The sequence below is a fragment of the Ammospiza nelsoni genome, chromosome 1 (genome assembly GCF_027579445.1).
Source record: "Ammospiza nelsoni isolate bAmmNel1 chromosome 1, bAmmNel1.pri, whole genome shotgun sequence".
Taxonomy (NCBI): Eukaryota; Metazoa; Chordata; class Aves; order Passeriformes; family Passerellidae; genus Ammospiza; species Ammospiza nelsoni.
This window is the reverse complement of record NC_080633.1, coordinates 146,674,229-146,689,388: the sequence shown is the minus strand read 5'-3', so window position 1 is coordinate 146,689,388 and position 15,160 is coordinate 146,674,229. Positions and strand designations below refer to the sequence as shown.

Below are 15,160 nucleotides of genomic sequence, written 5' to 3'. Positions count from 1 at the left end.
GCATTTGTAAACTAAATGGCCCTTATCAGTAGCCTTTGCACAGCTGGTGCCTCTCCAGCTGTGCCAGGAAATCTGCTGAGGGAGGCATCAGGCTTGGCAAAGAGTGATGGGAGCAGCAGCCAGCTCCATCTTAAACTAATTTTTACCCCTGGCAGGGATGGCTGCCTAACAAGTGTCCAGAGGCTGAAACACAGCCCTGAAAAAGCTGCAGGTTGAGAGGTGAAGGGGCTGCAGAGGGCAAAGTAAGGAGTCTGCTGCTGCACCAGCTTCCCATTCATGATGATTTACTGTCAAAATGCTGAACAGCTCTGGGACAGGGAAGAAGTGGAGTTAGGAGCAGAGTTGGGAGCCAGGGATGGATGTTACATTTCTGCCTCAAGCTCTGGAATGATGAGAATAAGAGGGATGCCTGCAGGCTCACTCAGCTTTTCCACGTCTGCAAAACAGAGCTGGCACCAGCAGGTCTTGTGTGTGGTGGTATTTGGAGGGATTACCAAAATAAAAGGGGTTGTTGTGGGGATTGAATAACCTGCTTGTTTTGAGCCACCTTGCCCTCCGAGGGGTTCTGCTCCCACAGCAAGTGAACCTGAGTGGGTCAGGAAATAAAACCAGAGATCAGTCCATTCTGTGACACCTTCCCAAGGAGCTCCATAAACAGTAAGGGAGCCTGTGTCAGCTGGGAGGGCTGTGATCTCTGCATGACTGTGGCCAGAAATGCTGCCAGAGCAAAGCTGATGTTGCTGAACTGTGAGATTCAGTCTGAGGAGCAGCAAACCAATCTGAAGGATTCTGCTCTGGCTGCCTGGGGGCACTGAGTGGCAAAAGCTGTGGAAAACAGTGAGGTGTGGGCTCTCAGTGTCTCTGGAAACTCATACCCCAAACATCTCATGTGGAGTACCACAAATGGAAGCAGGGAGGGCTTTGGCTGTTACTTGTTTGTCATTGCACAGCCACAAATGCCACCTGAATTCTGTGACTTCAATTCTGGCTTTTTTTTTTTTTTTAGCACTATTAGGTTTTTTCTTTCTTTGCTTGCTCATCAGGAAGATAGCTCTATTTTCATTTCCTAATTAGCTTGGTATTTCTTCACTCATTCAAAGATGTCTGGCCAAATTAAATTAACATGCAGCACTTGTCAAGCCAAAGGCTTTGCACACCAGGGCTAGACAGCCTGGGGACAGGAGAAATGAGCTCTCACAGGGCTGGATTGTGTGGGCTTGGGGCAGGTATCACCCACAGGAGCCTCACCTGCACACCTCACACAGGGGGATGTTGCTGACAGGCATCTGGGCATGGAGGAGCTTTATTCTTGCTCCCCCTATTGCTGGGGAGCCTGGCTACCAAATGTGCAGCTCACCTCCATGGGTTTTGTAAAGTTGTTTCTGAAAGCAAACCCTGTTTGTATTTTTCTTGTGTTGAACAAGTTGAGCTGTGAATCATGTTTCACCCCATGGATGCTATTGCAGAACCAGCCCTACTTTTTTGAGTTGGAGAAGGCACCAAACACATCCAAGGGCCTGTAGGAATGGGAGAAGAGGTAATGGTTTTAAACTAAAAGTGTTTAGATTCAGACTAAGGAGGCTATAAGGAGGAAATGTTTGTGAGGAGGGTGGTGAAACACTGGCACAGGTTGTTGAGAGAGGTTGTGGATGTTCCATCCGTGGAAGCATTCAAGGCTGGGTTGGATGGGGCTCTGAGGCAGCTGAACTTGTTGAAGATGAAGATGTTGAAGATGTCCCTGCTCATTGCAGTGCAGCTGGATGATCTTTAAAGGTCCTTTGGAACCCAAACCATTTCATGATTCCAGTAAAAGCTGTGGGGAGGGAGAGGGGCCATGTGTCTCTCATTTTTTATCCTTTGCCATAGAAGAAGGGTTTTACTCAGTGGGAGGTTGGTTTGGTTCACACCAGCAGAAGTTTGGACATCCCTCTGTGCCTGCTGTCCCCCTTGCAGGCAGCAGCATGACCCACATAGGGGTTAATTCCACAGTAAGCCCTGTCAGCAGGTCAGTAAACCTGCTCCCACCCCTTCCTGCTCCTGCTAATCCAGGCAAATCCTCTTTCCCTCCACCTTCTCCTGTTTCTTCCATCACCTTGAAATAAAAAGGTGAGGATGAAGGAAAAGAAGGAAGGTTATGGAAACACACTTTAGCCATTTTGGTAGGTGCATGAGAGCAAAATGAGCCTCCCTGGAGTGCAGCCTGGCCCCTGCTGTCTCTGTGGGCTCTGTGCAGGTGTCTGTGTGCACTCTGCCCCCTCCACCTGCTCCTGCCCCAGGACTGCCTGGACCATGGCATCTCAGGACTCCCCCAGCACAGAGTCATGTCCTGTAAATAAGGCTGAGCTTATTTCCCAGGCTGCCTGTGTCTAAAATCAGGGACTTTTCCTTCTGGGTTCATTTAGTCAGGAGAAAAGGAGGCTGAGGGGAGACTTTCTCTCTGATAACCTGGTGGGGATCAGTCTCCTCACCCAAGTAACAAGAGATGGAATGAGAAAGAACAGCCTCACACTGTGCCAGGGCATGTTTACAGGTGTGTTTAGATTGGATATTAAGAAATAATTTTTTACCACAAAAGCTGTCAAGCATTGGAACAGGCTGCCCAGAGAAGTAAGGAAATCACCATCCTTGAAAATACTCAAACAACATGGATGTGGCACCTGGGGACATGGTTTAGTGATTTGATAGTGCTGGGTTAGCTGTTGGACTCTGTGATCTCAGTGGTCTTTTCCAGCCTGAGTGATTCTGTGATTCTTGCCCTCTGCACTGCTGTGCAAGCCAGGGCGCAGCTTCAGCTCATAGACTGCAGGGGGATGATGCTGAGGTGTTCCCAAAGAGTTGGTTTTTATTCAGGACTGACAGGATGGCAGCACAATTTTTCATCTGCAGGCTGGGCTTCTTTCAGTTTCTTCTTTCAGTCCTTTAAGACTGATAAATAAGAGTTTGGGGAAGCACATTTTTTGCTGCTGTCTTACGATCTGGTAGTGATAAATCAAGAGAGGCAAGAGAACTTCCTGTACTGGTTGTTTGTGGAGAAGGAGTTAAAAAGTCCTCTGTTAGTTATGTGTGACTGGTTGGTACTGCTTTGCATGGGAGGAAACCTCAGCACCTCACCCAGCTGAGCCTCCCACGAGTCTATGAACAAATGTCCAGGACTGAAGCCAAACTGTCTCAGTTTCGGGTGTCAGCCAGGAGCTGCACCTCTCTGAGGGGCTCTGGCGGGTGAGCAGGCTTGTCCTTGGCTGCAGTTCTGGCTGGTAGCTCCATGAGCAGAAATGACTGCAGATATTTGTAAAACTCAGGAAAGAAAGATCACTTTGCCTCCATGTGCTGGGTGCACTGTGAGCCTCACTGCCCTTCCTCTGTGCTCTGTGAGCCTCACTGAGGAGATGAGAGATGCACCAGATCTGCCGCGCACATCAACCAGGGCAGGGGCAATGAAATTCAGGAGCCATAAATACAGGAGGCTGCAAAATGAGAACAATTTCCATCAGTTGCAAGTTTGGAAACACCCTGGCATCAGTGATGCTGGGAACTGGAAACTTGGAAACTTCATCTTTCACACAAAGATCCAGCAATCCACCATGGGACAGCAACCCCTGCTATCCATTCTCTTCTCCTGAGGATGGAAACTCCCCAGCAACAGCAATTACCAAGTACTGGATCATCCCCCTGTAGCTGAGTGTGACAACACTTCTGGGGCTGGGAAGTCACATCTCATTTTAGAGGAAATTGAAAACAATGGTGCCCTTCAGCTGATGCATCTCCTCCGTAAGTCATAGGTCAGTTCTCCTCTGGGAATGTCTAAGTTCTGTTTGGAATGACTTTCCTTTGAATGCTGTCATTATTTTTCAGCATTCACTTTTCATTTTTGAGCAAGAAAGGCGTGGTATAAAAAGAGTAAAACTCATGTTATCCTGTTTAAAACCAAGCCAAGCAGAACAGTGCATTTCCCAGAGTTTCTTGGTATACATTTCCTTGCAAATCTTAGTGAGATTTTAATTAAAGGTTTCTTTTCCCTTTCCTTCATAAAGGCAAAACACAAATAAAAATCTTGTAGCTGCCACTTTTAAAGCAAGCTTTTGGACACAAATTGGTGGCTCATTTAAGAGAAAACCCAAAATCCCAGGGCTCTGCTGCCTGTGGTCACAGGGGACTGTTAGTTTTTAACAATATGCCCATTAAAACTTTCCAGGAGCTTCATTTCTACAGCAAGTGGTGACATTTTCATAAACTCCATTTTTAAAGTTACCATGAAATTTTTCATTGGAGTGAGAGCAGGATCCCACATTCATTGCAATAGTCATGTGTACAAAACCTTGCAGTCCCAAAGGAAAACTTCCCTGTCCCACTGCAAATGGAGGGATGGTTTAGGGGGGGAAGGATATTGCAGTGAGTGTGGGATCCTGTTCTCAGTGTTTGAATGGGAGGTGTGATCTCAAACCCAAGGGCAGAATTTAGGTTTTGATGTTGCCCTGGTGTGGGTTTTGTGCTGACAAAGGGCTCTGACATTTATGGTCACTTCAGGATAGTGACCCTGAGGCTAAAGCTGAGGTTTCTGACCAGCCCATGTAGGACTGGCGTTTGTCTTTTGTTGATGCACAAGAGGAAGTTCTTGGTTTTCTAATGTGTCACTGACTGGAAAGTATTACTGGGAAAAAGTCAGCAGCTGAGGCTTCCCCACCCTGAAGGAAAGTAAGGAAACTCCTCAATAAACAGGAGCCCTAAGGACAGAGATGTCTCTGCCACTCTTTGTTATAGGTAAAAGGATAAATTCAGGCTGATGTTTCCACAGCATCTGGCCTCCTACAGCTTCATTTCTAGCTAGAATGCTGGTAGCACTGCAGAGAGCAAGACCAAAGCAATACTGAATTGGTCACCTCTCTCTTGTGCTAAAATTTCTCCTTTTACAAAATCAGTGATACCATTTCAGAATTGAAAAATTAAGTTCTAAATTAATTGAAGCTCCCTCTGCTAATTATTTCTGTATGGCTAAGTGATACTTTGAATTTCTCTTTGAATGAGGAAGCCCTTAAATATTCAGTGCTGCTGGTTACCTTAGCAGACTCCCTGTTTATGTTTTAGCCATCCAAGTAACACAAGTGGAAAAGATGCCATAGTTGTGTGCATGTCTGTGTGTGTTTCTCCAACATTCAATTATCAGCATCCAAAACCTCAGTATTACCATTTTTAATGCAGTTCAGGATGCCCAGCTGAGTGCTGTATGTGCAGCTCTGATATATGCAAATCCATTTTGCATGCAGCTCTTGACATATGTTCATATTCAGGATTATGGGAAGCTTTTTGTGTGCCACTTGGATGTATGCTAATCTTTGTTTCTCTAAAAACACTTTAAAAAAGTCCAGACAAATAGACAATATTTCTTCTTCACTGAAACCCTGTGTTTTTTCTGTACCCAGGCTCCCACATGGTTCAGAGCAAAGCTTCCACCAGTGGTATGCTGAAGGGCCATATCCCTGTGCCCTGCTCTGGGCAGCTCCTTGTGTCCATCAGGGATCAGAGACAACCTGAGATCTGGCAGCCCTGTGATGAAAGGCAGCCTGAATCACTCATTTCTTCTTTGACTGTCACCTCTGTTGTAGGTGCAGAGAAAAAGCTGGAATGGGAACCTCACACACAGAGGCTGGTGGCAAGAGCACACAGTGCAGCTGGATCCACATAGGTCAAGTACACCTATTAGGGACATAAATGATCAATCAATTAAAGTGGTTGCCTAATGGCTTTGTAATTCTGCCCTGTAACACAGGATGTGAGTTATCAAATGTGTTACTTATATCTCTAACATATTTTATTGTATTATTTATGGACTTATTGTAAACTTTCTGTGGCTGCCAGACTTATCATAGTGTGTACAGCAAGACAAAAAACTTGGAAGTATTATTTTATTCTTGCAAGGTTTGCAGTGGATGCCAGGTCCAGACTATGCACAGATGCTAAAACACCTCTGAATTTAATTGTGGGTAGTTTGACACCTTTGTAGCACCATAAAGACTAAATGTAAATTCCAGGTTAATGAATGAGAAAATCCCTGTGGTGTCATTAAATCTTCCCCAGAGCAGCTCAGTGTGCCCAATGAATAAATGTTTAATGCAGTGCTGTGTCAGATGGAGCCATCGATTGGGAGAGAAACGCTCTGGGTTTAACAGGATCCCATCAGCTGAGCTCCACTCACAGCCCCACAGTGCCAGCAGCTGCTGGGGATTGCTGCCGGGCAGGAATCCCAGCACGGAGAGTCAGAGGCGCTCACATGGGCACAGAAACATTTCTCCTAGATTTTCCTGGAGTTGTGGGATTATTGACAATATCATCAATGTTATCATCATTACCATCTAATCTTTCTTGGCATTCAGAATCGTAATGCTATGACATCCCCTGCCGTGCGTGAATCACTTTCTTAATATCAAGAATTAATGTTTCTCACAACACATTCTCTAAAGTCACAAACAGCTGTATTTATAGCCACATCCATTTCCCTGCAGCTTTAGCCAAGGAGCAGGTTGGTGAATATTTTTGAGCTGGATCCTCACAGATGATGTAGCAAAACACCTGTGATTGGGTTCAATTTTGTGCTGGGATTGCATGGCCAGGTTTTGGTAGTGGGATTGGGGTTGGGGCTACAGGGTTGGCTTCTGTGAGAAGCTGCCAGAAGCTGCCCCCATGTCCAGCATGGGCACCCAGACAGGGTCAACCCACTGCACACCTTTAGTTCAGATTATTCTACAGTCTGAAATGATCCTATATCCTCACCTGTAATCCTATAAAATTAAAACAATGCAGGTCCAGGATTCACTTTTCAGTAGTTTTAGTTTGCATCTGTTTCTACTACTGTTGCTATTGTTAATTAGTCACTGTGTACTTGAATTAATGAAAGTAGTTTTCTTACCGTCTTTGGTGAAATTGTAAGACTTTAAAAACAATCCATAGTAGTCCCAACATAAAGTTAAAAGTAAAAAGAGGAGGTGATTTTATTTTCCTTTCTCAAACGAGTAAAAGGAGTGCTGTGTATCTGGACAGTGATGGTGGTGGTGGTGTTTTTGTTTCATTTTGAATTTCAAAATGTTTTGCTTTCCTTTAATAACCAAAAGTTACACATTTTCCAGAAAAAAAAAAACTTTTGTAAAATGAAAAGCAGATTTCTTCATTTAAAATGTCAAAGATCCTTCTTTTTGAAAATTTCTTAATACAGCAAATCAACATTAAAAATAGATTTAATTTTGACAAATTGATTTGAAACAAGACAGAAGTAAAAATAAATTGTGCTTGAGAAACTCCTTACTAGCTCCAGTTCTAGACTCGTCATATGAACCACTTAAAAGTTCTTCTAGGTGCAAACACACATAGGTGCCCTGGAAATCCCTTTGATAACTCGTCTTTTCCAAGCAGAGAGTAGCAGGGCTTTGATCACAGCCTACAAATCACTGAGTGGCATGGGAGGGATGGGGAGGCACCTGGGCAGTCTGTCCACCATGGACTTTGCTATCAAAGTTTGTCAATAGGAATCAAAGAGCAATTTTTATGTGTCCAGTTGTCTGCTTGGATGTTTTTAAAGAACTCTTTGAAGTAGAGCAATTCACAGACATAGAGTGAATAAATTTGAGTGAGTGAGTGAATTTTAGTTTAGGATTTTCACCACAGAGTTATTCTTTCCATTGTCCCACCTTTGGACTCTTGGCATGCAGCCCAAAAAAATCCCATCCCAACCCATGGTGAATATTGGCCACAGAAAAGTTCTCATCCAGCAGGTTAAATCTGAGTGTCTGTCCAGCATTGCAAACTACAGGATAAGGAAGGAAAAGAGTATTTTTAAGAACTTATAACAATATATTTACTATTTTAAACATCAATGTGTCTGTGGGAAAGGGGATTTGGAATATATAAAAGAAAATGAAGTAGCCCCAGGGAAGCAGAGGTGCCATTTTCTGATTAATGGAGTGTGTGCAAAGAGGTAGAGCTTTTCCAAAATCACTTTCTAGCAAGAACAGGGGCTGTGGAAGACATTATGACCAGCAGTTTATTTTTCCACTGTTGTTTTTCAACACATCCCTGGTTGTCCTGGCAGACTCCAACCTCTTGGCCATAAATGCCACTGCTCACAACTTGTCTGGACAGTTCTGTCATTCCAGTGCTCCTATTTTGTGCTGAAAATACTTGAACAGAGGATTGAGCCAGAGGAATGGACCATAAACAGGCCAGCAGTGGAGCTGCCTGTTAGGTTTGAATTCATCAACAAATTCAGGCCTTTCCCTGGCCTCTCCCAGTTTATCTCATGGTTGTTTCCTGGTGTGAGGATGAGGCTGAGTGCTCCCTTGGCACGGGAATGACCTGGAAAACTTAAGACTGAGCTCCCACTGGCAAGCTGTGGTGCATTACCAGTGTGCTTTTCTTCGCTGAGCCTGGCATGATACCAAGCCTGGCTGTAGTAACAAAAGGCCATTATATCAACAGTGACTTACTCACATTATGGTTCCCAGTGGAAATAAATTGATCAGGAGTTTATCTCCATGGCCCCAGACATTCGTGTGTTTCTGGGTGATAAGTGGTAGCCAGGAGAATGCCATCCTTGCAGAGCTGGTGCCTCCAGTGGAGGGAGCTGGGCTCTTCACCCTTTCCCTTCACCACAAACCCTCCTTGCACCTCCTCCCTCGAGGCTGGAAGTCAGGTGCTGTGAGAAGAGATGGTGGTAGGGGACATGATGTTTATCAAATAGGAAGAAATGGATCATCAGCATTTTTTATTCTTAGAGTCACAGATTCACAGAATCATAGAATTGGAGTTTGGGTTGGAAAGGACCCTTAAAGATCATCTAGTCCAACAGGGCTCCTCTGCCAAGGGCAGGGACAGCTTCAACTTGATCATTTTTTTCAGAGTCCCATCCAACCTGGTCTCCTACACTTTTGGGGATGGGCATCTGGCACCTTTCTGGGAAACCTGTTCCAGTGTTTTACCACTCTCACTGTAAAATAGTCTACCTTGTATCTAGTATAAATCTTCCATCTTTTAGTTTAAAATAATTTTGCCTTATCTTATCACTACAGGCTCTACTAGAGTCTCTCCCTACCTTTCTTAAGCCCCCTTTAAGCACTGGGAAACTGCTCTGAGATTTCCCCAGAGGCTTCTCTTTTCCAGGTTGGACTAACCCACATGTCTCAGCCTGTTCTTGATAGTAGATGTCCTTCTCCTCAGATCTGCTCTCAATCTTTTCATCATGTATTGATACCTGGGGTTGCCCTTGTTGAACCTCATGAAGGAGATTTTGGAGCCAAATAATCTTTCCTGGCATTTGCAGTCCCATTCAAAACAAAATTTCCTTCTTGGCCTGAGGTCATGAGTACCCGGTGTAGCCCAGGGAGGACAGCACAATTAATCCTGGGTATTACCAGGGCGATTTCTCCAGCCTTTGCAGGAGTGTACTCTTGGAATGCAAGGAAGGAGAATGTGGTGGAGGAAGAAATGTCTTAACGTGGTGGGAGATGGCAGGGATGCCAGTTCTCCACACCCAAGGATAAGAGCAGACTCGTGACCTTTCCAAGCCAGATCCTCCAGCTCTCTCTTCAAACACTGCAAGGGAGTTTTCATTTCCAGACCACTCAACAATAAGTCTGATGAAGTCTGCCAAGATAAATACTTATTTTGAGGCAGCAGAATGAAAATTCCCCACCCAAGTTTCTTTTGATCCCATACATATCTAGCACAAAGAGGTGCCTGCTTACCCTGACCCCACAGAGCTGTTGTGCAGGATGGGCTGTGTCAGAGAGATAGGGAGATTTCCTTTGGACCTGGCCAGCCCCAGCCTGCTGCCAAACTGCCCACTGATAAGGCACAAGTGGGTAATGATTTTTTTTCAGATCACTGGTGCCTAAAATGCTGTTCAGGTTACGCTCCATAAACCATCTCCAGTTTTTCTATTTCTTCTATTCACTGTGATGGATGAAACACTGCCTTCACATTCAAGAAGTACAGAGGAGCTGCTGCATTCAAATTTTTCTGAAACTACTTTTTCTCATGGCTTAAATGCTCCTGAATGCTTTTGTTTTCCAGGCAGAAGTTGCTTGGAGTGGACATTTTAATAAATCTGAGAGCAATATACCAACTACCTTGCCTGATTTCAATGCTGCCATGCCATTTGACAGTGGCAAGCAAACAGATTTATGCCTCTCAGCATGGTCAGTGATGGGGCAGAGGAGTAACAGATCATTTTCTCCTGATTAAATGGCAGGTGAGACCTGGGTCTGCCTTTCTGTCTGTGAGCACCCAGGAGAGCAGCACACAGGCCATCTCTGTGAGGATGTAATGATGGCCAGGAGAAGAGAGCCAGTGAGCTCTGGGAGACAAAACACAGTCTGATTTTAATTAATCATAGAATGGTTTGTGTTGGGGGGAGATTTAGAGATTTTCTGTTTTCAACCCCCGTCTGCTGTGGGCAGGGACACCTTCCATTAGAGCAGTCTGCTCAGGACCCCAGTCAGACTGGCCTTGAACACTGCCAGGGATGAGGAATTACATGGAATCCATAATGTCATGGAGGGATGGAGGGATGGAGGGATGGAGGGAAGGAAGTGGCGGAAGAAAGTGGCGGAAGGGAGGGAGGGAGGGAGGGAGGGAGGGAGGGAGGGAGGGAGGGAGGGAGGGAGGGAGGGAGGGAGGGAGGGAGGGAGGGAGGGAGGGAAGGAAAGGGATGTTGCACCTTGTGCTTTTCCAAAATTGTGTCACATGGTGGCTTTTGGTGCCCCATAAGGGCAGGCCTCAGCTTTGCCTGCCAGAGCATGGGACAGGCTGGAGTGGCAGAGGCTGTGCTGGGGCACAGGCAGCACCCCCTCATGTCTCCTTGGGGCCTGCAGAGCTTGGTGGAACTGATCTGCTGGGGCTGAGGACATGGAGCAGAGGTCTGACAGGGTCCCAACATCATCTGGTTAAGATCCAGGCTCAATCCCTGTGCTCAGCTCTGATTGCCTGCCAGGCTGTCCTGTAATTCCCATTCTGTCTCACAGAGCAAGAGCTCAGAGGTCTCTTGTGAGGTGTCAGACCAAGGAAACGTTCCTTTCTAAATGTGGGCCAGCTCTGGTCAGGGGAGCCAGGCAGTGATGAGCCTGGGCAGGGCAGACATGCCTGTGGTTTGGAGTGAAACAGTTCCCTCCATTTTTTCCCTCCAGGCCTAGCACAGACTTGGGGTGTGAATTTATGTGTGTTTTTCCAGGGATGTGCTTTTTGTTCTCCTAGAACGAGATCTTTCATGGCTGCTCTGGGCCCTCGTGGGTTCAGGAAGGCAAGATTGAACCTCCCAGGCCAGGGCTTGGAGACCAAAGGTTGCTCAAGTAGTTGCGCACAAGAAGTGTGGACAGGAAAAAGTCCTCAAATGGCAGGAAGGATGCTTAGGGACATACTGTAGTGTTGTCAAATTTATTGCTGTCAGTGGCTTAGCTGAGAAATTACTTAATCTCTTTAGGCTTTACAGGGCAGGAATCTGAGCTGTGTTTCTGAAAATGGGCACTTGCAGTTCTGCTGCTGAGGCCTTTCTAGCCAAAATTGCAGCAAGTCTTGAACTTACTCCTTCAAGTGTAGAGTTTCCAGCTATAAAATACTGTGGGATGTCCAGAGGTTGTGTGATGGCCACCATCAGTCATGAGAGAGCTGCAGCAGGTCACACTGTCCATTTCCAGATTCCAGCAGGGCAGGAGGATATGTGAGGTTTGACTCTAAAGGATTTTGGGACCTCTGAGCAGTTCAGGCCCTGCATGGAGCACTGGCAGTGTCTCTGTGCTGGGATGCTGCTGTTCCCTGCTGCTTCCTTTGTGCTGCTCTGCCTGACACAGTGTCTGGAAAGTGCTGGCAACTAAACTAGAGAGTGCATTTCCCACCAGGGCCTTACTGTGAGTTACAGACAGAAAAACTGGATCCTGAATCACCAGCATCTAACACAGGCTGACAAAGATCTCTTCAACGTGGTGCTGGTACAAAGCTTTTCTTTGCTGGGAAAGTGGGCATCAAAAAGGGCCAAACACCAATTTACTGGTGCATTTACAGTGTGGGGGGATGAGTGGTAGTAGTATGGTGATTTTTTTTCTCAATTTTTTTCATTATTATTTTCTTCGTGCATTTTGTCTAAGGCCCACCCATTAAAAGAAATTTTAAAAAATTAACCATTACAGAGTGGTTATTATTAACCATTAACATTAATATTGTGTGGCTGACCACACAGGTGTTGTGTAATGCCCTAATGCCCTTCCCCTGCACCCCATGAGCTGTTCCATGCCCAAGGCAGCAGCATATCTCAGTCCCAAAGGCAGAGCTAACTCACCTGGGTGCATTTCATGCCTGAGGCTGAGGCTGTGCAGGGTCAGCCCTGGGAGGGGTGCAGGCAGGGTGTCCCTTCTTGGAGTCCTTGTGTCAGGTTCCCACCTGTCCCTGTGCCCCCAGGCTCCTTTGGGCTGGTGCAGTTGATGCTCCTGGGCTGGGCCTGGAGCATTATTTAGATTCCCCTTTTTTTTCTGTGCTCCTTTGTGGGTGTGCAGATGACCTTTTGTCAAACAACCTGACAAGTGCACTGAGAATACATTGCATTTGTAGGTGGATTTGTATAAAATAGGATTTCCTTAAGGTGTTAAGAATTGTTTTGTATTAGTCCATTGAACCGATGGGGTTTTATCTTTGTTGATTACCGAGTTGCAGGGGACCAGGGACATTCTTCAAATTGTGAGTTTACAATGCAAATTGTGAGTTTACAATGCAAATAAAGTCTGTCTTGGAGGAGGGTAAAAAAACCAAAAAAAAAAAAAAAAAAAAACAAAAAAAACAAAAAAGAAAAAGAATAAAAAAAGGTCTTCTGGTCTTCTTTCTAAAACTTGAGAAGACGATGACAATCACAATTGATTGATCCTGGTATCTTTCAGAATGTGAAATGTAGACAGAAGATTAAGCTCAACTCTCACAACCATTTAATCATCCTGGACCCACTTCTACACTCAGGACTGAGTTTGGAGGAACTTGTCTCTTCTTCTGACCCTGCCTCTCTGCTCTCCCAGGGACATGATCCTTTGCATTTTCCCTGCCCTGCCCATCACTGGGTATTATCAGCATAAATAAACTGCCCTGGGGTGCACAGAGGTGCCTCACATGGGGACAGTGACATGGTTAAAGAGGAGGGAGTGGGAAGGTAGCAGGCAAAATCCAGCCCAGAAATAAGACCTTAAGCACCCAATCACTTAAGGTGGCTTAACCTGCTGCGTGCCTGGGCTGAGCTGGATCTCTGAGCACAGGCACAGCTGCAGGCCGGCAGGGCTGAGCTCTGTTCATCTCTCAGGGCTGGGCACTCAATCTCCCTGCCTTAAGTCCCCAGAAATTGTTTCTGGGTCTGAGGCCAAAACAGCCTGTTCACAGATGTGCTAATGCTGAGGTCATGCCAGGGATGGTGATAAGGACTGTGGCTGGTATCATGCTAGTTGTGATGGCTTAATTTAACTATCACAAGTAGTATCCAAAAGTGAAACATTCCCAGCAGCTGGGGTTGGCATCCCTGCATGCTTTCCCACACCAGTCTCTGACCTTGCACTTTCCACTGTCTTGGTGAATCCTGTGGAAACACTTTTGCAAAGATTTATGCATCTTGTGTGAGCAGAGGGAGGGAGACAGACACAAGGATAGGCTGAGAAGATGTTGTGGAGAGGAAAAGTAATGATATCTGGGTTGGATCTTCCAGGTGTTTCAAGAAAAAAAAAGCTCCAAGTGATACTGAACTCAAAAAAAATGTTTTACATTCATTTCAGTTATCCTTTTCCTCATTTCAGTTATCCTTTTCCTCACACCCTAAATCAAATGTATAGTCCCTGGAGCCTTTCTGTCAACATATGCACATATATATATATGTGTGTGTGTGTGTGTGTGTTTATATTTTATATATATTTCTATCATAAGTATCTATAGGAAGCATGAACATCCAGAGGAAACTGTTAGTAGTAAATTAAAATAGAGTATCCAGTGTTCATATCCACAAGGAAAAAGGGCCTTGGGAACTCTGGTTTCTTACCTTCCCATCATATGCTAAAAAAACACAGGATGATTAGGAATTTGAAGACATTGTAGCCCATTGGGTAAACACTGGTTTGGGTTTCTTCCTCTTGGAGTTATAAATTTAACCTTAGCTCAGCTGCAATAAATAAATAAATACATCTGGCCAAATGGGTGCTTGTTTTGGAGGCCAGGACTGTTTTATCAACTCTACTCCACTTTACAGGCTTTTCCAAGACAGGCTGGATAATCCCTGTCCCTTCTCCTCTCCAAGCCCCAGAGCAGAGCTGGAGCTGTGTTTGCAGATGCTGATTTAGCCCAGCACTGGCAGCAGTGGGGGGCTGACCTGCCAGCGTTACAGCTCTTGAATTATCCACTCCATAAATGGAAAATCACTTTGCTTCTGGGATTGGGCATGTTTTCGGGGGTTGTTAGAGGCTGTGTTTTTGTTTAGACTCACAACCGCATGCAGGGTGGAAAGCAAATGTGTGTGGGGCTGTTCTGCAGCACAGAAAGGAGCTGGTGTGGATGGGGCTGGGCACTGGGGCTGCTCTCTGAGCTCCCTTTCGCTCTCTCCAAGGCACAGTGTCCCCATCACATCTCTAAAGTTTCAGGGATTCCTGAATTTTAGCTGGGAATACTTCAGAAGATTTCTGGTTAGTGTAAAAACTTCCCTCTCTAACATTAAAGTGAATGCAGGACGGCTCCCTGATGTACTGGTGCAAGAGCCCAAGCAGATGGGGTTAGTACAGCCCTTTGTTATCCTGCCTGACCCACTTGTCAGCCCTTGAGCTCCTATAAATGCACGTGGAGGGGCCAGACTTAAAATAAATCCGAGGCATTTGGCAAACAGCAGCCAATTGAAGGGCACATGCTGCCCATCATGTGCTGGGGAGGAGAAGCCTGGGGCAAAGGCTTAAAAACGAGCTCTGAGGTTCCTGTTCTCAGAACTGGCTGTGTGGGACTCTGTAAATATTTACACAGCACCTCTAAAATCCAAGCTGTTTCCAAGGTGGTGGTGAAGTGGTTTGGCCTGGGGCAGCTCCTGGCAGATGCCCAGGAGAGGAGGCAGCAGGAAAGCTGGGGATGCTGCAGCTGCACTTCCCTCCTGTCTGGGTAAACAGGAGGCAGTGAGGGGGGT

General features: G+C 45.8%; 1 protein-coding gene across 1 annotated transcript in view; it reads left to right on the top strand.

The window, feature by feature from the left end:
• ST3GAL1 (ST3 beta-galactoside alpha-2,3-sialyltransferase 1) overlaps window positions 1–15,160 on the top strand; it is a 79,160-nt gene that overhangs the window by 36,409 nt on the left and 27,591 nt on the right. The gene's annotated exons all lie outside the window — the stretch shown is intronic.